At 44.8% G+C, this 23,647-nt stretch overlaps 1 protein-coding gene across 3 annotated transcripts in view; it reads right to left on the reverse strand.

Annotated features, from left to right (window-relative positions):
- Positions 1–23,647, reverse strand: part of cadm2a (cell adhesion molecule 2a) — a 145,120-nt gene that overhangs the window by 85,153 nt on the left and 36,320 nt on the right. The window lies entirely within an intron of this gene.

The raw sequence follows: 23,647 nt of genomic DNA on the forward strand, positions 1-23,647 counted from the left end.
CTTCAAAGTATTCATAAAATTCCTTTACCCGTCAAACATTCCGTCCTGTTGATAGCTTCATTATGCAGAAAGTGTGGGAATGACAGAAGGTTGGGAATAAATAGATATTAATAACTAATTTGGCTGGAAGCATCTTGTTGTTGTCCCCTTACCCCCCCCCCCCCCCCTCCCCAGCTTCATATTTATGACACATCCAGAGGGAAGATAACACTAACTTAGAAAGGAGCTGATTGATTCAACCATAAAATTGCATGATAATCAAGCTTAATTTTCACTGTAACTCTGATTTATTTGAACAAAGATGCATCACTAGGGGGTTCGATTCAGAGCGGATTTACTAGCACGCCGAAAGAGAGAAGCCGGTGAACATCTTTTGACTGCTGATCCTTATTAAAATGTGCAAATTACATGGAGGGGCGGCGGCCCTCCGCTAGGCTGCCGCTTCCTACTGTGTGGCCGTCAGGTCACGGTGTGCGTGCGGCTCAGCGAAGGAAAGAGAGAGGAAGGAAATTAGGAACAGAAGTACGATATGATACCAAATGAGCAGGAGATGGAAGAGAGATCAGCAGCCTCATCACCTTATAAATCATCTTTGGTGGGATTTTTAATGGTGCCTGACTGAACATGTGACTGATTTGATCCCGTTGCATATCTCTTTCGCTGCTGAGATTTAGAACCCGTCACTGAGTCAGTAAATGAATCACAGAAAAAGATGATGAAGAAAAAAAAAAACACCAAAAAGCGCACACACGATCATGAAATGTGCGTTTAATAGCATGTACAGGAGCTGACAAATAATCAGGAAACTAAACAACAAAAGGCTCAGCAGTCGGCCTCTCCACTATGATGCAAACTTGAATTTTGCACACAGCAGGTAATTAAGAAAACAAATGAGTCCGACAGCGGGCTCTTTTTTTTCTTCTTCCCAATGAATTTTAGGGCCTTTTTTTCAGTAAGTAGGCAAACAAAGTGGGAATTTACAAGTCCTGTGTACGGAATGTAAATGAGCAGCTGAGATGATCAGTGTTGAGAACAGAGGCCTCATCTCAGAGATGAGGAGCCATCGTAATATGGGTCGCTGACACACGGCAGACACCCGCGGCGAGGGAGGCGGCCACGGAGTCAGATGGGAGAACAGCGAGTCGCACCCTCGACCCTCTTCGCGGGGCGCCGAGGTCAACCATTTTTAATGGCCTGATACTGCAAAATTATGTCGAGATTGAAAATATTTCATTCATATACTTTCAACTTTTTCATGCGATACATTTGAACTGAATCACAATTTAAAATATTTTTACTCCGCGTTTCGAAACACCCATTTGAGTACTGCACCGCACCTTGTTTGCTTTTGGGAGCTTGTGAGTGACACATAAAATTGGATTTGCAATTCTTATACACCAGCGACTCGCTTGTTATTCGCAGGGTAGATGCGCTCCGTGCCAACGCAGCATCAAATGTGCCTGCTGGAGTCCACTCAAATAGATGAAATAATCTGCATGTTTTCACAAGCGCAACTGTGTTGATTGGCAAATGCTTTGCTTGACTTATTCAGCCATGTTTGCTTTCTCGGTAGAGAAAATCTTGCCGTTTATTTATTTATTTATTTTCCTTGTTTGTGTCATCAAACTTGCACAAAACAAAAACAGAGCGTCAACGTGTATTTCGACAAGGCTCCGCTTTCACTTCTTGCGGCTGTTTTGAAAAATAATGTTCTCGGGAGGATTTAGTAGACTCTGCAAATGTTTAATTACATTGACAACAACAACAACAAAATCTCTACAAACAATGACGTGCAAGTTTTCTATAGTCCATTCCCATTAACTCCTTCACTCCCAAAGACGTTTTTAAACGTCTTTTCAGACTTGGTCCAGAATTGGCTGGTACTGAATGAGTTAGACAGATGCACGCTGACATTTATTGCTGTTATTATATTTTGAAGACGAGTCCAACCGATTTGAGCCTGTTCCGCAGGGGTGATCCAGACTTCCCCCCCTCCTGGAAGCGGGAACACACTGAATCGCTGTCTAAATGAGTGAAATCTTAACATCTCACTAAATGTGTCACAAAATCCCCCTGCCCCGTGTCACCAGTTTCACACTCCGAGAAATCCAATCTATCATAATTACATGGCCGTCTGCCCATATTGATCACGTGCTGGTCAGGCAAGACTCACAGTGAGAGGTGAGATTGAAATAGATGTGCAAGTAGCAGCAGTGAGCTGAGGGACTTCCACTCCACTTTGGCCAAGCATCTCCGCCGACCAGCCTTTTAAGTGTCATTTTGACAGATGTCTTTCCCCCTCGCCCTCTTCCCAGCACGCGCGCACACACAGATGCTGTCATTGGTTTATGCAAGCTGACATGCGGTGCGGATCTAGCACGTACTATGTATTGCGGGAATGTATTTGGCGCGCACACCACCCGATGCCGCATCACCCCCGCCGTGCACACAGCAAAGCTGCTGGAGCGAATGCACTAAAATGGTCCATCAGCCAAGTGTGTGCTTGTGGTGATTTATATGTTGCAGCACACCTGCTAGGATAATGAAATGCTGCACACAGGGAGCGACTCCGGTCACAGACGTAGAATATTTCCCTCTATAACACAGCAGGCATCATAATAAGTCAAATCTAATCGCAATTATTCACGCTTCCATCGCATGTCTTGAGACACGAGCGCGTCATGAGAGGTCACCAGTGAGCCGACTTACTGGAGCCAAAATTATTCAGCAAAAATATGTCAAAGCATTCTTTCTAATTGAAATGAATGGAAATGTAAATATTCCGTTCCAGTGCCACAGTGTGCTGGTTTTGGTGTACGCATCTCGAGCACCAGGGGGCAGTATATGACAACAGAAAAAACGTATCCAAGAAGAGTTTCATAATAACAGGACATGACTCGGGAAGCAGCAGTAATAGTCATCGTTTTTCGCAGAGGATAAAAAAAAAAATACATGACTTCTGTGTATTGTTAAATCGTCCGTAGACGTGGGTTGTCACAATATTGATGCCGTTTGTTAGCCCGTCATGGCCATTTTGGTAGCATTGCTTTATCAGATACATAATGCGTAATTCTCTTTGTTTTATGTTTTGTTTGACAGTAAATTTTCACTTCTGGTGGCAAAAGAAACTGCTTGAAGCTTTTTGAAAGAATTGTTGAATCTTCCAAGTAGCTGTTGGCTGTTGAAATGATTTCACTGCCACCGTGCAATGCTTGTACTTCAAAATCGGGGAAAAAAGTGGGGTCAATCCTAGGTCAAGGTGCCTCTCCATACACTCTTTATGGCATTTTTGTTAAATTGATATGGTTGTTGTAACCAGGTTTTCATGTTTTTCAGCATTTTCCCCCCAAATTCACTGAGCCAAGGTGCATATTTTACAGAATTCAAGCTCAAACTGACAGAGACAAATTCCCGAAAAACAATGCTGCTTGGCTGAGTAATGACAAGGAATGCGGTGTGTGACTGGAAAGAGAAACTTCAAGGGAACATATTACAGCCAACTGACTTTTTCATTGCTTGTGTACAAATAGTTGGATCTCTGGGGTGTCTGCGCGCCCATCAAGTGTGAAATTACACACTTGGCTTGGCCGAGTTGCCATTTTCATTTCTCTCAAGTGACGGGCCCGACTACAGAGGAACACTATCATGTCACAGCCAAAAGTTAAGCAGTATTGTTGGAAACTGAGGTTCTAATGAACTCATTCATTCCCAAAGACGTTTTTAAACGTCTTTTCAGACTTGGTCCAGAATTGGCTGGTACTGAACGAGTTAACGCACATTTTCGGTGTTGGCTTCTGATACATAAACACAAAAGTGGGTGGTCACGCCCACCAAGGCTTTATGCTATCACAAGTTACTGACTTATATTTCCAACTTGAATAGATTTGCGTTGAATGACAGCAATCTTGACTCTATGAGTGATCTGAGCTACTTTGATGAAAGACACTTCAATTCAATAGCTTTCTTAATTCTACAACCGGCGGCCCGGTAGTCCAGTGGTAAGCACGTCGGCTTCACAGTGCAGAGGTACCGGGTTCGATTCCAGCTCCGGCCTCCCTGTGTGGAGTTTGCATGTTCTCCCCGGGCCTGCGTGGGTTTTCTCCGGGTGCTCCGGTTTCCTCCCACATTCCAAAAACATGCGTGGTAGGCTGATTGAACACTCTAAATTGTCCCTAGGTGCGAGTGTGAGCGTGGATGGTTGTTCGTCTATGTGTGCCCTGCGATTGGCTGGCAACCGATTCAGGGTGTCCCCCGCCTACTGCCCGGAGACGGCTGGGATGGGCTCCAGCACCCACCGCGACCCTAGTGAGGATCAAGCGGTACGGAAGATGAATGAATTCTACAACCGGAGAAACCCCGACAGCTCCAGAGGATACGGAGGCCCGAAAAGTCCCACAGACATCGCTCGTCATCCCGCAGACATGGCCATAAGGAAGTGAGAAAACAACGCTGGGTAAAGTCGACAAAAGAAAAGAGCTGAGATGACGGGAAGGCGGCAGCCGTCCGAAGGGGATCAGACATCACTTGGTTAAGAGGCGCCGTAATTGGCACTGCACAGACTAATAGTAGCGGACAGGGAGATGGCGGGCGGGCGAGAGAGAGAGAAAGAGAGAGGAAGGCCAAACAAGACATACCGTATGCATCAAGAACAAAGACGCCAAGGAGCAAGTGACCCCTAAAATGTCTGTATAAAAGGTTCAATCTGGCCCGGAACGGAGCACAAAAGGAGGCTGGGATGTCTGCCGCTCCCTTGGGTGTAAATGTGTTGACACGAGAACACGCAGATAGACAACAGCCAGCTGGCCACTTGCAGCAACATCATTACTCTTGGCTCTCACCTCAGCGGTATCGTGATAGCTAAGATGGAAAAGGTGTAAATGCTGCAGGTACATGCGTGAGCACACATGCTCTGGAAACACACGCAAGCGCACCCGCGCGCACGCAAAAAATGGAGGTGCGATGTCAGAATCAGACAGGCCCTTGGTGGGGAGGATGGCAGCGGGGTAACTGGAAAACTAAATGAAAGAAAGGAACGAAGAAGTTGTCTTTGTCCATTTTTCATCTTTCCCCCAGCTGCACACACACACCCGCACACGCACCCGCACGCACGCATACAGCCTCTCAGTGTGTCTAAGTGCACTGAAGAAAAGGGGAAAAAAAAACACAAATGGCTTCTGAAGTGCATATCGGAATTTGAAAATGAGAAAAAGCCTGAAAAGGCGGTTTAAAAAAAAAAAAAAGGTCATGAATTATTATATTTTTCAGGCGGTCCAGTGGTTAGCGCGTCGACCTCACAGTGCGGAGGTGCCGGGTTCAATTGCAGCTACGGCCTCCCCGTGTGGAGTTTGAGAAGATGGCTGGGATAGGGTCCAGCACCCCCACCCACGACCCTTGCGAGGATAAAGTGGATCGGAAAATAGATGGATGGATGAATCTGAATGACACAAAGACCGTTCAAACAAATTTAAAACATTGAAACAACTACAACATCACCCCAAATACATTTCAGCCTTTGCGGATAGTTTTGGAGTTGCATTAAATATAGCGTGACACAAATGTGAAAACAGTCCTCATCGAGGGCGACAAAATATGGCATAACGGCGCAATCATCAAGAAGTGGACGTCCCCCCACCCCTTCAAAATGGATGAAAACTTGTCACAAGGCATGACATTGAAGGTGCTGCGGGAATTTCTGGGAGCTACTAGCCGCTTGGTACATGTCACAACAATCGTCGTATGTATGAAGTGATAAGACTTCCAAATCCAGCCGCTTATGACAAAAACACACTTGAAAGCATTTTTTTTTCCAAATATGTTGGAGAGGTTAGAGGTCATTATGGTGGAAATTATTATTTTTTTGGTTTGTTTTTGTTTTTTTTAACATCCGCAAAATGTGGCATTTCAACAGGGGTGTGCAGACTTTTATATCCACTCTAGTGCACCCAAACGCATCAGTTTGTTATCAGCGACCTTAGGGCGAAAGTCTGATTATGAGTATATTTGTTTGTGAAGGGCAACGCTGAAGGTTGCCGCAGCCTATCTCCACCTGCCCCGATCCCTTCTGGGGAAGAGCGTGACGCAACCGGCGAAAGGACAAACGCATTGTACTGTATATTGTACACAGTATGTGGGTCAATATTTCCAGGATGGCTTTTTTTTTCTTTCCGAGTTCTCCTTTTCACCTTCACACAATATGCCTCACTTCATATAGTAACCGGATGGCAACGATGCTTCATTTAACAGCAGCTATAAGGTCACGACTCAAGATGGCTGTCAAAGGTTTGTCAATAAACCGATTCCGGTGTACTTTCGCCTATACGGTATTTGTACAACATGAGCTTGCGTGGAAAGGAAAGCTTCATGGGAATAAAGCTCTGAATCGTACGAGAACAATTGGCATGTGTTTTAGCGGCGTGGAAGGATTCCTGAAAAAAATTTTGTTGCACCCAAACACATCAGTTTGTTATTCGGAAAGACTACGAAGTGGATTTTTAATTTTACTACCATGATGATGAAAAAAAGAAAAAAAAAAAAGGAAAATGTCCTTGCATCTCCGATCAAACCATTTTGTAAAAATGAGAGCATCCTTGTATTTGAAGAGAGACTATTTTTCAAGACTCTTCCACTGCTCTCCGTTTCATTCCAAATATTTCAAGGCGCCTGAGGCATCGCCGCTCGTTTTACGGCACTGACCGACCACCTGTTGTTTTCAAAGCGGCGTCCGTGGGATTATAGCCAAAACGCCTGAGTGGAAATTAATCGACCCCAAGCTTTTAGCTATCAGCGCAGCGTGGTCAAGTCGACGCGTCCACCAAACAGACTAGCGAAGCCCTTGCATGCAATGCGATTCGAATTCGCCCACCTATGCTTTTACCTATGCCTTCCATAGTTTATTAGACATTTTGGGCTGAAATTAAAACTGATCCAAGCACGACTTCAACACTTTGACTGCCTTATTTTTATCATTATTACGCTCGTCCTGTTAACGACACATTAATCCGGTTGCTGTGGTGTAACCTAACTAGATGAAAAATGAACAACAAACATGATGACATCACAGCTTCCGGCGCCCTACTTTACAGTTCATGTTTACATCATAGAGAGAGATCATCGTCAGTGATGGATTCGATGTCCGGGTAAAAGTCAAGGTCATCGTTTTGAAACGCAAGCGTCCGCAAATGAATCCGACAGCCTTTGCGCTTGGCTTCTTCACCTTAATGGGACAAAAGATGTGATGCGCTCCCACTCAAGTGCGAGGATTGCAGACGGATCAACATCAAAAGAAAAACCGCGCTGGCTCATGCTTGAGATGTGATTTAGAACCTAACGACATTTGTTCGGCTTCGGTTCGTCCTTTAACCCCCTGATCGTTTCTTACCCACCACCGTTATACGCTTTCTGCGCAACCTAGCGCTGACCTTATCAAAGCGCCATCCTTTCGCTACATCTATGTCGCTTCAATGGCGCTCCCCGAGCGCCAATTTCGTGTTACTTTGATCTTTCCCCGCCAGAGGATCGTCTGGTTCACGTGAAATTGTGCGCGGAACCAGAGAAATTTGACTTTAATCACTGCGCTGAACAGGCGCCATTGTGAGTTTAGCGCCCGGTTGTACGATATGTAGTATGACTACAAAAACCTGGAGGAACACTAATAGGATTGACAAAGTAAGCCTTCCCACCGCTAATACTCTGCAACAACACCGGAGTGTTTATTGGCTCTCCACTTGGTCGACAGTCACCCCCCCGGGAGATTCCCTACACCCCCTGGGGGTCAAACTCATAGTTGTTCTGCGTTTGAGCTGCGGTCAGGACAAAAGAAACAGGGAGGCCTGTGGAGGAACAGAGTGGGGGGAAAACAAAACAAAACACTTTCTTGCTGGAAATTCTATTTTCGGGATGTTTGATGTCGATATAAAAAGTAGCTGAAACTGCCATGCGGGCAAAGTCGACTCTGTTCAAATGCGTCATAGGACAGGCAAATCGCCACCATTCGCGTGCGGCAAAAGCTCAAGCGAAGTCATATCGAGTGCAACTGCTCGCTGCAAATGCCAAATTTACAACCTGTGATTCAGTCCATGAAGTAATCTTTTCCCGTCTTCCCAGAACATCGGACAGCAACGCATGTTTGATCTGAGTGACATGCAAGGAATTCATACGCCACGGCGTGTGTGTTTCTCGTTAACGCATCTGTGCGCCAGCAGGCCCGGGTGATCGACTACAGAGGTTGGGTTCTGAATTTGTGGCTTTTCTGCAGCCTATATTTAACAGTGACAAAGCAAAGACCCCAAGACCGCAGCAGCCTCCTACTTGATTCGAGTTCATTTTACATATCCCACCTCTCGCACTCAAAAACGGTCCACTTTTGTAGCCAGTAACTCATCTGGCACGCATATGCAGCCCTCGCTGGAAGATAAACAAGAGTGGAGGAATATAGCTCCCCCTGCTTGAGTGAGTTTATAACCGAGACATATAGGAAATGCAAAAACGGCATTTAACCCCGGAGAAATCCACGGGGTCAAATTTAGCCCCTATAAATTCTGCTGCTCAAAAGCTATCCTTAAATCCCAAAGGGTCAAATTTGGCCCTAATCCTAAATTAGGATTAAAGCATTGAAATATTTGAAAACACAAATATTGATGTTCAGTGAACATATAGAAGTCATTTAATGTATAATTCATCATTTTCCAAAGAAGATAAAGGCTCTTGGGTTCTCCAGGGTTAAGATTAAACAACACAGCTCACAGTTCAGGTAAAGTATATCATGTTGAAATACATTAGTATGTAGGTGGAAGTTACTCTCGTGGGTTTTTGGTGTGGATGTTGGGGGAAAAAAAACCCCTAATAAAATAAAATGAGTTCACTGGGCAGCTGCTTCTGATTTCTTCTTGATCTTGGAGCTCATGCTTGAATGAATAGCAACATGAATCGGAGCGTGTCCATACTGGCAACAGTATTTCGGTCGCAAAATCTACCCTTAGACCTTGTCCTTTTTTTTTTGAAGTAGAAAACACGCACAATGGTCTAATATACAAACAATACAGGCGACCACGGTGTATCTCATCTGTAAGGACTCGAGCTTCGGAGCTGGAGGGTGACGGCTCGAGTCTCGCTGCGGACAAAGTAAAAATTGCAAATGGAGGCAGTCACCGCTTCCGGGCTCAATCTCTTTTGAGGGGTCTGGCTTTCTGAGTGGCGTGCAGCAAAAAAATGACAGAGGAGTGTAAACTGAATTTCCCTCGAGAGATCGTGATAATCCCATAATCTAAACACCGCACAAGAAAATGAGTGCTGACAAAAAACAAAAACCACAAAAACAGCAACCGCCAGTGCTTTGATGGGAACTACAAATGAAGATTCATTTTGTGAGACATTTGGTTTCATGTCAATGTGCATCACGTAATTTATCGGAATCAATCAAGGGCTCGGTATGAGCAGTAGTTAGCTGTTCAACTTATTCTTGAGAATTCACATGTAACAATGAATCATTCATTGGCCGCAACCACTGTCAGTTTTTTTTTTTCAATAGGGGTAAAACTAAAAGAACCTCAAAGCGCTTCAATGAGACGCCAGCTGCCCTTGCTTGGGCTCGTCACTTGGAAACACACGTTGCATGTCGACGCTCGAACGATGTCGAGCCGATGCTGCTGTCAGCCGTTCACAGGGCAACATGATGTGTGGTCGCTACGATATACAAAGTTAAAAACAGGGCCAACTCGTGTGAGAGTGCGCAAATCCAAACGAAATGTAAACCGTTTAAGTCATTCAATGACATGGACGTTTTTTCCCGTCCTTTTTTCTCCCCAAAGAATGCAGGCCTTTAATCCCAGTTAGATCTTTATGTATTTTTACAATTATTTTTCTTTTTAGCGTGGCACGGTAAAGAAGGATTTGAAACTAGCTGGCGCTGAAAAACAGATTTCCAAAAGTCTTTATCTGTATTTAAGGGGCATTTGTTTAGCAAGCGTGTACATTTGTCACTGTGTGTGCGTCTTGGATCGGATGAACAACGAGATTACCCAACGGCCACATAATGAAGTCATTTTGCTTTGGACATTTACATTCGAGTTGAAGTCAGATCAAAGTGGCCGCTGTGTTTGCTTTACATATGACTCACTCGAATTTATGAACCCCCCCTGCCACCACTGGTGGAACAGAAGAGGCTGCTCTGTGTAGTGGTTGGCAGCTTGGTGTTAGCCACAGCGCACAGAGATTGCCACTTTAAAAAAAAAAAAAGTATTTCTTGGTACTTGTGGAGAGCGGGCCAACTGTTCCATTGGCTTTGCTTTCGCCACTAACCTGAGGTTTTCATGCGCTTGTTCAGTTTGCACATGCGTGTCTGAAGGGATATGCGGGCTCCTGGCGTATGCGGCGGCAAGCTTTGTGAATCAATGCCAGAGTCGGGGGGGTTGATTGTGATACATCTCAAGAGAAATTGAAGTGGATGAGCTGCCAAAAGCCAGTGATGTGAAACTTGAAGGTTTTCTCCACAGACCCTACAAGCGGCATATTTGTGCAATGACCTATGTAAATTAGGGCAATTTGCGGCATTTACTGAAGCAGAGAGCAGAGGAAAGAAGCCCCATAGCCCTCGGGGGAGGTGAAGTACATGCGTGCGGGACGGCGAGTCATCATCGCCCACCAATGAAAAACATGCGTCCCCAAAATTACCCTTAGACAAGTCAACGCTGGTAAAATCTCCCAAAATAGACATGCGTTTTCATTCGCGTGATATCGGCTGGTGAGGAAGCCAGAAAAGTGCTGCTGACATTCTAGAAGGCTGTATTAGGTGAATATCACCAAAATGCTTCTAGTACTCAACCAAATGTACCCAGTGAAGAGACAAAAGGAGAAAGTCCCCCACCCCCATTCTATATGCTTCCAAACAGAAGCAAAGCAGTCACCCGTGACTGCAGTAACCATTTAAGAAAGAGCTAAACAGAAGGGCCTGCAGTTCCGCGACAGAAGTGCATCCCACACGAATAATACTGAGCTAATGCACACCAGATTCGCTGTGCCATGGTGGGCTCCTCACTGAGTTCCTATCAAAACAAAGATGGGGGCACAGTTTCACTTCCCCCCCCCTTTTTTTTTTTACAGGGTGCATTTCTTGCTATTTCGGTCGCAAAAGCTGACTCTGCCAGATCAAAAGTTTGCTTGCCTAATGTTTTACCATAGAGAGTTCGCTTGTGTGAGCCAAATGTTCTCTGTTGTTGTTCAGAGTGACTATCTAAAAGGAGACAGAGGAAGCTGGGTGGTGCGGAGGGGACGGGGAGAGGGGTGGGGGTGGGGTATGTCTGCAGAATGTCTGTATCCTGGCAGAGGACTGAAAGCTTGAAACAGGTTGCAGCAGGGTTGGTTGGAGTTCAGCACCGCGTCTATATTTAACCGGGCTGAAGGAAGATCACGACAAGAGAGGATGCAAAAGGACACTAATAGTGCAGAAGAGGAATAAAACGGAGAAATATCAACTGCCGGAGGCGCGGGCGTGTGCTTTGTGAGTATGGGGTGCATAAAGGAGTCATTCCCGTCCGTAGAGAAGTCTGATAAGGTTGATTTTATCTCAGCCCCATTATTTCCTCAATCTCCCCAAGAGGAGGCTGACGCGAGAGCATCCTTTTGCTGCAGGCGGCCCCCCACGAGTGTTTACTTGTGCCGATATATTTGCCTCGATTGGCTTTTGTCAATCGGTATATCGTATCGATTTAATTCCAGCAAAAAGGCATCGCCGAGCTGGAACAAAAATTGATATTCCGTCATCGATGGGCCGCCGCGAGCCGACACTTCTCTTGAAGATGTGCTTCACATAGCAGAAGCACAACTTCAATCAAGAGCTACAGTGAGCCGACACGGTCGTTGGGCGTGGGATCATGGTCAGGCACTGAGTCACTTCAAATATCCACATATGCATTTCGGGTCCGCATCGTTATTTCCCCTTTAGATTTTTTTTTTATTCACCAAAATACCTCAGCTGTAATTAGCATAAATTATACACTATGTGGGTAAATACCGATACACGACTACCCCATGGACAAAGCAAGGTTTAGAGTTTGAATCTTATATGTACTGAATTTTCCAACATGTTCTTCCGGATGACTCTGAGCGCAAATATTGTGATGCCCTCAACCAACGACAGCAGGGTTGACTATATATTTTATCAAGTAACAAGCAGGCACGTAAAGTGAAGAACATATTTCTAAATCGACTCCTATTTGTGTCTTTTTATTTATTTATTTATTTTTAGGGCGGCCCGGTAGTCCAGTGGTTAGCGCGTCGGCTTCACAGTGCAGAGGTACCGGGTTCGATTCCAGCTCCGGCCTCCCTGTGTGGAGTTTGCATGTTCTCCCCGGGCCTGCGTGGGTTTTCTCCGGGTGCTCCGGTTTCCTCCCACATTCCCAAAAAAAAAAACATGCGTGGCAGGCTGATTGAACACTCTAAATTGTCCCTAGGTGTGAGTGTGAGCGTGAATGGTTGTTCGTCTCTGTGTGCCCTGTGATTGGCTGGCAACCGATTCAAGCGGTTCGGAAAATGGATGGATGGATGGATTTATTTTTAACTTCCTATCAAATCGATATTGAATCGAATCGCAACCTGAAGAATCACAGCGAGCAAAATTACAGTAAGATGAATTTGACTGCATCTAAGCTACACAGAAAAAAAAATCAAATGATTCGAGCAGCTGTCACCATGCAAACATGAGGGGACTATTATTGCAATTAAAAGACTGCATATGGACAGCCTGAAGAGAGGCCCCACCGCATCAGATGGCGCATTGCTGACTGGTATGAGGGTTTGTCAGATAGGCGAATGCCAGCAACAGGCCTGAAAACCGACATTCCCTTCAAAAGCAAGTTGCATGTGTGTCCGCGGAAGATACTCTGAGGCCGGGTCAAAGTTTATCTGACGAATTTAGCTGATGTTAACCTCTGGGTCCATTTTGGGTTGAAGAATGGGAGGTTGCGCTGTCCACACGAGATATGCGGTCAGGACTAAATTCGCCATCGGGCCGGCTAACAGAGGCTGAGCGGGGGAAAAAAAACGTGTCCCAATGCTCATAAATCATCATCTAATTGTTTTTGGCTCAACCGATAATGAAACAGTGAGCCGTAATCCAATTGATCTTGGTGTTGAATGTCAATGGCAAACGTAGATTTAGAGTAACGCTAAGCTCCAACGCGTAATTAGATAAAAGAACCCACACAGGAATATCGAGCGAGCCCGTTACCTCTCGGATTGAGGGAGCGGCTCAGCTCCTTGCATCTTATTGTTCAACCATCGGGATGCATCATTTGCTCTTCTGTGCCATGCCAAATAATTTGATTGATTTATTTCTTCATTTATTTACTTATTTATTCATTTTTGTTAAAGCAAAAATCTGCTATATTAGAAGGGGAGGAAAAAAAACCCCAAGTGCCCCAAATTGCATGCATCAGCAGAATCTGATGATCAACTAAGATAATCTTGCTCAGTTTTGCATATATTGATGTGTGTACTTTGCAAGGGGGGGTGACACCCGCTTCCTTCCTACAAATGACAAATGCAAAACACATACAGAGGCAGATCAGCTCCAAATCTGTATTCGCGCCACTGTTGTTTGCACAAGCGTGTTTATTTTAATAACAACTGTTAAATCATTCATTATTTAACATGTTGCCTCTGGTGGCTTGTGTGGGGGGGATGCAGTTGGGAATCTGGATCTGATATGTTCCCTTCAGCTGTTGTTGCTAGACTGTTATTGCCTCGGGCTGTTCAACTGGAAACCGTCTTGATTTGCATACGCGTACCTGATAAGGTCGTGAAGATGCTTTTATTGTAAAATCGCCGCAGTAAATATTCCCATTACACGTGTGATGAGGTCCGACCAAGTACAAATGAATCACGGGCAGAATTTTAGGTACAACGTCGTCAATGAGTTCATCATCACCGGAGCTCTGCTTTTATTTATTTATTTATTTATTTTGGGGGGGGTCGTTGGAATGACAGAAGTATATCGTTGAAAGAGATTAGACAGAAAATGTTGAACGACAATTGCAACGGAACTCAATGCAGCCTATTTTCCGCACGAAAAGGCGCTCCTAAAAGCCTTCCATTTTCTTAAAAGCTCACAGCGCGCCTTAAAATTCGTAGGTTATGCAGGTGAACACGGAAATAGAGTGGCGCAAGAGAGTTCAACGTTAACGAGTCAATGTGACAACTTGCTTTTGGTTAAGTGAACTGTGTCGCTGCTTTATTAAAAAAAGTTTGACTGACATCAGGATGTAGTGTAGTGTTCTGTTGGCATTTCCTTCAGCGTGGCTCCATCTAGTGGCTGCATTGTAGATTGCGTCTTATAATGCGGTACGTTCAATAAAAAAAAAATTACAAAATAGGTTGTTCATTGAAGGTGCGCCTCATAATCCACTGCGCCTTTTAGTGTGGAAAATACGGTAGCTGCGGAAGGTGGCGTTCAGATGAGACCGATTAAGGACGGATGGGCTCGGCAACTGCGGTGATTTGGATTTCCATGCGACCAAGGGAAAGAGCGAGAGGCCGCTCATAAATGGATTCTTTAAAATGCATGGAGGGAAAAAAAAAACCCTGAGTGGAATATGATTGACTTCCAGCGTTTGGTCACCGGGAGCCGGGGCCTGAAAGGGCTTACGAGTTGACTTACTCCTTAAATGTTGCTCGGTGATCTCCTGAGGTTAACCCGTGTTCAAAGAACAGAAATGGTCTCCACTGCATGTGAAAATGTGTCAGCGTGATGGCTCTTGGCAAGAAAATCAGCCTAGAACTGCGAGACCTTTGAAAATAACTTCTTGCCAACAACTGGAATGGAGCCCTATTTTGAGGGTTTTCACGAGGGGCCCGCTGAGGTGAAACTTTTGGCTTTTTTTTTGAAAATTAAGTGGAGGCAGTGGAATGGGTCGAGATGAAACTCAAAAAGCAGCTCGGAGCAGACAATTGGAAAACAAAGAGGAAAAGGCGATTTACTCGCAACTACTACTCACAAATAAATTTGCCCATCATGAGAGGGGACTGTGATGCATGCTCCCTTTTATTTTCGGGACAATCCCTAATGGCGCGTGAACCAATCGGACCAGGCTAGTGGTCCACATTTACCGTGTATCCTTTACAGCAAATCTTTTGCATCGTCACGAGCAAACGGGAGTCTGTTCTGCGACGCGCTCGGGTCTCACTTCAGGAGGATGCAGCAGACACGCTAACGTGGTAATGGATGTTCCAGACATCAAGGACGCATCTGCAGCAAGTGCTGACAAGGTAAAGAGTGAGAGTGTTTGCATTTGCGGTTTGAACACGGGGTCGGGGGGGTTGGCGAACGCTAATGAACCGTCTGCCCGAAATAAGAAATAAGATTTCTATAAGCGCATTTCAAGAGTCAGATATGCTTTCAAGATGTATAAATCAGTATTGACAGGGACGCGTCTTAACTAAATGGATAATGAGGCGCTTCGTAGGAGTTGTTTGGAGGTTATTTACAATAACATCGATGATCATTTCTACGGTGGTGTACAATCGTGAGTCGTAACATATTGCGGACCGGTCTTGGATCCAGAGCTGCTTTAAAAAAAAACAAAAAAACGGATGGATGAGGGTGTAATCAGTCCACAGTTCATCGTGGGCATAGAGGGATGGATTTGATTGACAACAATACAGCCTGTTGCCTTTCGATCGTACTGTCACGAAGGCTCATCAGAGCAGGAATATCAACAATATAATTCCGAAAGTCTGTTTCTAGCTAATTGGAGTGACGCATGCTTTGACATTCTCAAATAATAACACAACAACTCATTCATTCATTCATTCATTCATCTTCCGAACCGCTCAATCCTCACTAGGGTCGCGGGGGGTGCTGGAGCCTATCCCAGCTGTCTCCGGGCAGTAGGCGGGGGACACCCTGAATCGGTTGCCAGCCAATCGCAGGGCACACAGAGCCGAACAACCATCCACGCTCACACTCACTCCTAGGGACAATTTAGAGTGTTCAATTAGCCCGCCACATATGTTTTCGGAATGTGGGAGGAAACCGGAGCACCTGGAGAAAACCCGCGCAGGCCCGGGGAGAACATGCAAACTCCACACAGGGAGGCCGGAGCTGGAATCGAACCCGGTACCTCAGCACTGTGAAGCCGACGTGCTAACCACTGAACTACCGGGCCGCTAACACAACAACTGTGTGTCCTAAACAATGTGAGTCAAAATGAAGATATTTTGCTTTTGTTTTTTTTGTGAATTACTGTATGTCGTCAAATGCTTGAATTAGCCACTGTTAGTTTTGCACAAGAAAAATCAGTCGAGTCTCAGAATATCAAAAAAAGAACACTGTAATAGCTACAGTCTTTAAGTTGAAAACGGTGAGTAGCTGTTGTTTCATAACAACATTCAATCTCCATCCTCGGTCGTCACAGGAAGAAATGCCACACCGGAATTATTTACGAGAGCAGTCTTGCCATGTTTAAAAGATACATAAGACTCCGTTGAAGCTGTTTTAGTTGGCCAGTTCAGCCAAAGGTTCTCTTGCTTTCCCTTTCATAGCTTTTCAAAATATTGAAAAAAAAAGGTGAACGTTGGAGTACAAATAGTGTCTCTAATATGTTTTAATGAGGCACCTGCTACACGCAGCGATTCTAATTCACGAGCAGATTTGACGTAACAGCCAGACTCTGCAGCTCAGCGGGAGATGCAGACACATACAGTGAACGAGACAGGGAGAGGGATTTTTTTCCTTTTTTTACCTATCAGGCAGCACTATAGATTATAATAAGGTCATTAAAACGGTAAAACAAAATCTAAGAGAGTGTGCCAATTCCGAGTCATCGTTCACATTCACACACAAACTCCGTGCCGCCATTTAAGCTGCTAGGATGACATGATTCCAATGCGGATATTGTTTCTCGTCGTGTTCATTAGTTTCAAACAGCAACGGTGTGTAGAGTGCAAATTGGGTAAAGAAGAAGTAGGGTGATCGAAAAACCATATGGCACGTGCACGTGTCTTAATACGTAAGTAAGTGAAATAGCATCGGTAATTGCGGCTTGCCGAGAGCGTCGGAAACCTCAGCGGTGGCTTGGTTGCAAGACACGAAAAGGACACAAAAAAATACATATGCACCTGAGAGCTTGTTGTTTCACCCGGGTGAAGTCTGCTATTTTTTTTTTTAATCGCCTGAAAGCACGACCGAGCCTACACTTTAAAACCTGGGCGGCAGTTTTCCACTGGCATTTAAATCCAGACGGCAGCAGGAGGTGATTTGGCGCTCGCATTACAGCGCATGTAATGGTCAGGTCTGTGCAATTATACCTCGAGGTGTTGTGCAGGTAAGATAACCCAGTGCAGGTCAAATTTCCAAGTGTAAACTTTCCAATTTAATTCCTGAAACTTTCCACTAGGTTGCCGTCACGCAAACCCTTTTTTTTTTTTCCGGCCCTCCCCTTTAAGGCTCTCCCCGCTTGTAGGCACAGCCAAATATGTGTCTTTGGGATTAAATCAAGAGCTAATCTTGTACGATGAAACTGTCATTTAAACCATTTTGGTTGTTGAGTGAATGCCCACGGAGTTATTCGATAACAATATGTGGTTGTTGTTTTCAAATGTGGTGGTGTACCTGTGGCTCTAAATAACGTCGTTGCGGTGCATTTGCTTCACGAGCAACATTCACAATAATAAGCAGTGGCCCCTATAGCCGGCAAAAAACACTCCTGTGGTTATGACGCCACTTCGTCGCATGGACCCAAAAATCTTTAGGGAGAGATTACGAACAGCTTACTTATGTTTCTCGAGAGGAAAATAGTATAATAGGAAATTAAGTATCAAATGCGGATGAGCTAAAAATGAAAACCAGTTGGTCGTTCATTACTAAAATGTGTTTTAATTTGTCTTGTGTAATTATAATTATTCTTTATTCAAGAAAATATAATAATAATATAAATACCCGATTATTCAATGTAATTTCCAGGCGGATATACGAATACAGAAATATTAGATAGCTGCAACCTTAGTGGCTTGATTCCACTAAGGCTGCTCACAAATATATTACTGACAGCACACAGTGCCTTTAAAAAAAAAAAAAAGTGATTACATAAAGTCACTCAGCTAGCATCACCGGAGGCACAGGTTGAGTTGTCCTGACACGCCTGTGTGTTGAAGCAAACTGAGTTAGAAAGCCGATGCAGACAAAGAGAGCGAGGGAGTGACGCAAGGAAGGAGAAAGAAGAGTGAGGTGACAGCAGCTCACTAAAGAAATGAGCCGAGTCAGAGACATGTTTCATCCACGCCATTTCCTGCTGCGATACACGTCCTCTACAATGACTTCCCGTCATCAATATCATGGGCATCCATGGCGTGGATGAATTGACAAAGATGGCCAGTCTGTATCCAGTCTGCTTCCAGTGTGTACTGCATTCATATTTTGGACTGGATGCCATGTTCATGAAGGGTTGTGGCCGGACGCTGTCTAAAATGACATCAATTATGGGATGAGACGTGGAATGATTATAATAACTTAATAAATGGGGAATGGCGTCTATTTGCACAGAGATCATTATTTGAGGAAATGTGTTAGCCTCTACTGTACAGTGTACTACAGTAGTCACTCTGGTAGGAGATTCCAAAAACATATTATCTTGTGTCCACTATCAATACATGTGCCGACAATAATAAAACAATTATATTCTGCCCAAAGAACAATAAAACCAAGACCCAAATTGAATACTTCGACTCAAAACGAATCAGAGTTTTTGGTAAGAACCTAGTGGGATTCCAGAGTGGCAGGATATATCGCTGCTAGGATCGCTGCAGTCAAACGCTGAAATAGACTGGGTTTATTAAAGTGTATTCAAAGCCCTAAACACGAGACACTGAAGTGTTCAATGAGTTGACATAGCCATGTTTGAAATATTTGGGCCTGTTGTTGCTTGAGGGCTCCTCCTAAAGTGTCATTCATTCATTCATTCATTCATCTTCCGTACCGCTTGATCCTCACTAGGGTCGCGGGGGGTGCTGGAGCCCATCCCAGCCGTCACCGGGCAGTAGGCGGGGGACACCCTGAATCGGTTGCCAGCCAATCGCAGGGCACACAGAGACGAACAACCATCCACGCTCACACTCACACCTAGGGACAATTTAGAGTGTTCAATCAGCATGCCATGCATATTTTTGGAATGTGGGAGGAAACCGGAGCACCCGGAGAAAACCCACGCAGGCCCGGGGAGAACATGCAAACTCCACACAGGGAGGCCGGAGCTGGAATCGAACCCGGTACCTCTGCACTGTGAAGCCGACGTGCTAACCACTGGCCTACCGGGCCGCCCCCTAAAGTGTCATGTTAGAGTGAATTTGTATTTGCCAGAGTGGCTATCTCAAACTATAACTTGTTTTTTTTAATGTGACAAGGATAGGGTTGAGGAAAAAAAAAAAACATATATCCCAGAGTGCTTTGAAAAATAAACGTCACAGTAACCTGAGTCCAGGTTTGCACGCGACTAAACAGTAACATTAGCCAAGGCGCTAACGCTAACACGACATGACAGATCTGTCTCAGTTGATCTGACACTACACACCGTAACAGAAGGTGATGTGGGGTGAGAGCGTGCCAATGCCGGAGCCGTGCCAACCTACCATACTCGTATTTAAAGCTACATGTCCAAGTAAACGGCGCATTTTGAAACATAGTTGACTGAAAAATGGAAAGGCACAATGCATCCACTGAATGTGTATTAGGACATCTATTATGGTGAGTCCTCACCGAGCAACCTAAAGTGTGTAATCAAGTTGTACCTGCATTCAGTCGCCATGGAAACAGAGAGAAGAAACGTGAAATGAACAAAAAAGACAAGGAAGAACTCCGCTACCATGGAGATAAAATGCTCGACAGATGGATGGAGTTATCCAGTTATGCAGACTTCACAATCTATATTCCACAGCGTTATCACTTTCCTCACAACACACACACATATCCAAAAAGTGATGATCGGCCACGTCATGTCATATAGTATGAAACGTCTGTTAGTATTCGTTCACCATGTCCATTCAATGTCAATAAAAGAAAATAAAAATAAATGAGAATGCATGGATCGCACTGAAAGGTTTAACTTTAAATTTGCCTTTATTCATGATAGAACACATCTGAAGGACGTATCGTTCCTGAAGATTTGAAGCCGAAAGACGTCATCCCTCTCTCTAACATCATTTATTCACAAATGCAAAACACAGAGTACGTGAATATTAGTCAAACTCATCTGCAACATAAGTGCTCGTCTTTGAGCGAGTTCAACAAAGATTAGCAACATTTATCGTTCCGTTTACCACTGTTGAATGATTTTGTGTGTCGATCGAGTGGCTTAACAAATAAATGAGAACGTTTTGTGCTTTAAAATCAACTTTAAATTGGAAGCCTCACGTAGCTTTTGAAGACATCGTCGAAACAACCGATTTGCGAGCTAAATGTTGCTAGTGCACATTGTTGTGCTTTATTGCCATCATCATCAGAAAACAACAAAATAAAAACATTAGCGAATGACGATCGGTCATCAAGACCCGAGGGAACGTCTTACTTCAAATCCAACGCTAGCTCCAATCACATCTATCTCGCTCTGCCTGGCCCGCTATATATTAAGCTAATCGCTTACAGTACAATCACCTCAACTGCTATTGGTACAAGTATTGACCAAGCACGCACCTCCTCCTTTATAGGAGCAGGCAAGCAACATCAATCACTTCCTCGCTCATAGAGGTGCTCGCCGCTGTTCCGGCGGAAACGTATGGAATGGGTGCCGCACGCAGTCGAAGGGGAAAGCCTCAGATGATCGCGCCTAGAAATAGACCAGACCAGTTTTCGCTGTTGTGAATTAGCGACCACGGCGGTCTCCATACACAGAGCAAACATGAGCTGGTTTCTCTCTCTGCGTCGTTGTGGAAGGCCGACAGATAACCGGATGAACATTCCATCACGTCCGTTAAAGTTCAACATGAAGACAAAGCGAATCAAATAGTCGCATCGCTTGATGTTTACCAGTTTTCTACTTTGTGGACATCCTAAGCCTACTTACTAGAAGCACTTTTTGTTTATCCGTTATTGGGATCAAGACTGATTTACTCGTCTTACGCTCACCGTCTGCGTTGGGCTCAGACCAATGGCGTCTCATTTCGAATCCCAAAAGTGTAAATAGAGCGATGCAGCCAATCTGCACTTCTGAGGATCTTATTGGAACCTCTGTGAACTTTCCGTCTGATTACAAAGTTATTATGCAGAAGCAAAAGAGAGACAGATGAGACATTCTATCATCTCGGATGGGCCTTGTGAACTGTGAATTATCACGCGTCACTTCAGTCACTCCAAACGAGCGAAGGGGGAAGTATCATCAAGGCGAGACGACGCATCTAATATTTTAGTTTGAAGAACATTTGTCTTTTTGGGAGTAAGCAATCACGGCTCGGCTGTTCAAACAGAAGCGGGCAACTTGTGTATGGCGCTCACAAAGGCCCCAACTTAATGGAAGTTTGAATTACCATTTAAATAGGATTTCCTTTTGGTCGTGGTGGGGGCGGGGCATCATACAGAAAGATAAATTACGTTGTAAACAATGTCAAAACAGTTTAATGACACACATGAAATGAAAGCGCCCGCCCTGTGCTTTCTTGGCTACTGAGTGATATAAAGAGCGGACTGAATAAATTACGAGGAGACCCGAGGCAAAATCCCCCGCGCAGACTTGTTTTGTCTCGAGCTGGACTTGCACTTTTAATTGACTTGAATAAAAACTCAATTACAGCATTGTGGCCACCGGAGGGAGAAAGAGCAAGTGAGCGCAAAGAGGATGGTGACGGTGGGGAGGGGGCTGAAAAAACAAAAGGAGAGAGGAATGAGGAGTTATTGGGTCAGAATGGCACCTGGGGGTGCTGAAGGGGGGGGGGGGGGTGGAATCAGGACACCAGACAAAGCTTTTCTACTGGCATGTCTGTCCAAGGGAATTACACCTCAGAGGTAGACCGAAAAAAAAGAGAACCAAATGGATCTGCATCGGCCTCATCTCTTTTCAGGCTTTTTCATGCATTTATTCTCATTTGATCCTTTGCTGGTTTTGGTGGACGGGGAGCCTGATTGAAGATGACAAGCATCGAGTCAGTCAGTAAAGCGCACACGTCCTCTTCCTCCCTAAGAGGAACTAATGTGATGCAATGAGCGGGAAAGTGCAGAGTCTTCATGAAAAGAAACATCCTCTGCATCACACCGAGATATTGACAAGCGTGACTCACGACGCGTCCGGCAGTTGATAAGCCAGGATGTATGTTTAATTCTTCATTGTACGGAAAACGTATGGTGTCAGAGCAGCTCTGGTGGGTGGACAGCGCAAGTGTGAGCCTCCCATACATCTGAAATGGCAAAACAACAGATTCTACCTCTCGCTCTCTTTCTCACCCCCACAGCAGTCAATGCAATGTTTGCGGACAGTTGAGCCAATATTTCCGCGTTTTCTGTGCCCATTGCTGCGTGTGTGTGTGTGTGTGTGTGTGTGTGTGTAAGCGAGGACGGCGAGCTGTCGTTCCCATTGTTGTGCTTTATTGATTAGTCATCTCTGTGGGCAATAGGCGCCGTTATCGGGCCTGACACGGAGACAGACGGGGGCGGATGATGCATTGGACGGCAAAACTGTTCAGACGCAAAGATAATGGAGCGACGCGCACGCCGACGCGCAGCGCTGCCAAGATGGACGGCTCCGCAACTGGCACATGCTCCCACAGTCTCTTGCACACAAAATAGACCCATTACACAAGTGAGCGCAAACATATTGGCAGCGATGGATTTGTTCTCCAAATCCGAGGCTGCATATGGATAATGATTACCTACTGTCACTCCTGCCTCTATCATCGGGCTGCCGCTTACGGAAGTCAAGCACAGATGCCCTTAAGAATCGCAGCCAGTGTCTCTAGGGACAAAATCTAATTGAAAAGAAAAAAAAAGGAAGATAAAGTCCATAAAAGGACGACAACCCCCACCGAGCTTCTCCGCCCCATACAACCGAGGGATTCTGCAACTCATCTACAAGGCGAAACGAGAAGAGACAATGAGGTCAGCATTAAAGAATAATACGGTGCAAGATGCAGCGAGCGCTACAGAGCGTCTTCCGTGCACTTAATGATGTGAAACATTTAAATGGGCTGCTTCCTGTTCCACGTTCGGCAGAGACAGAACCACATTTGTTCATTTTTCAGCGCTTCTGGTTATAATGAACCAAGCACATGTGAACCGAGACCTCTTCCCAAAACACACTCCTAGCTTACAGTACCTTAAGGCTGGATCCAAAAGAAGGACAAGTGTATCGTTAATACGATTTATATCGTCCCTGTCGGATGGAATCTTCACCTCTCCAAAATCACAAGTTTCAAGAAATTACCCCCCCCCCAAAAAAATCGTATCTTGTTAGTACTCTTCCTTATATTACTTAAAAATTCTTTAGCCATCAGTGTTGGATCAACTAAAACAATGAGCCGACAAAGCAGTTTAATGGGCGGAAATGAATCAGCGCACATTCATCTTCACAGCTGACCACTCAGACATCCATTTTTAATAAAACACACTTACTCAAAAGCATCCAAATGAACTATTTCCACTCGTTATTGTCCGAGAAACAATGTTGAAGCAACAAAATGC

This window comes from Hippocampus zosterae, chromosome 16 (assembly GCF_025434085.1).
Source record: "Hippocampus zosterae strain Florida chromosome 16, ASM2543408v3, whole genome shotgun sequence".
Lineage (NCBI taxonomy): Eukaryota > Metazoa > Chordata > Actinopteri > Syngnathiformes > Syngnathidae > Hippocampus > Hippocampus zosterae.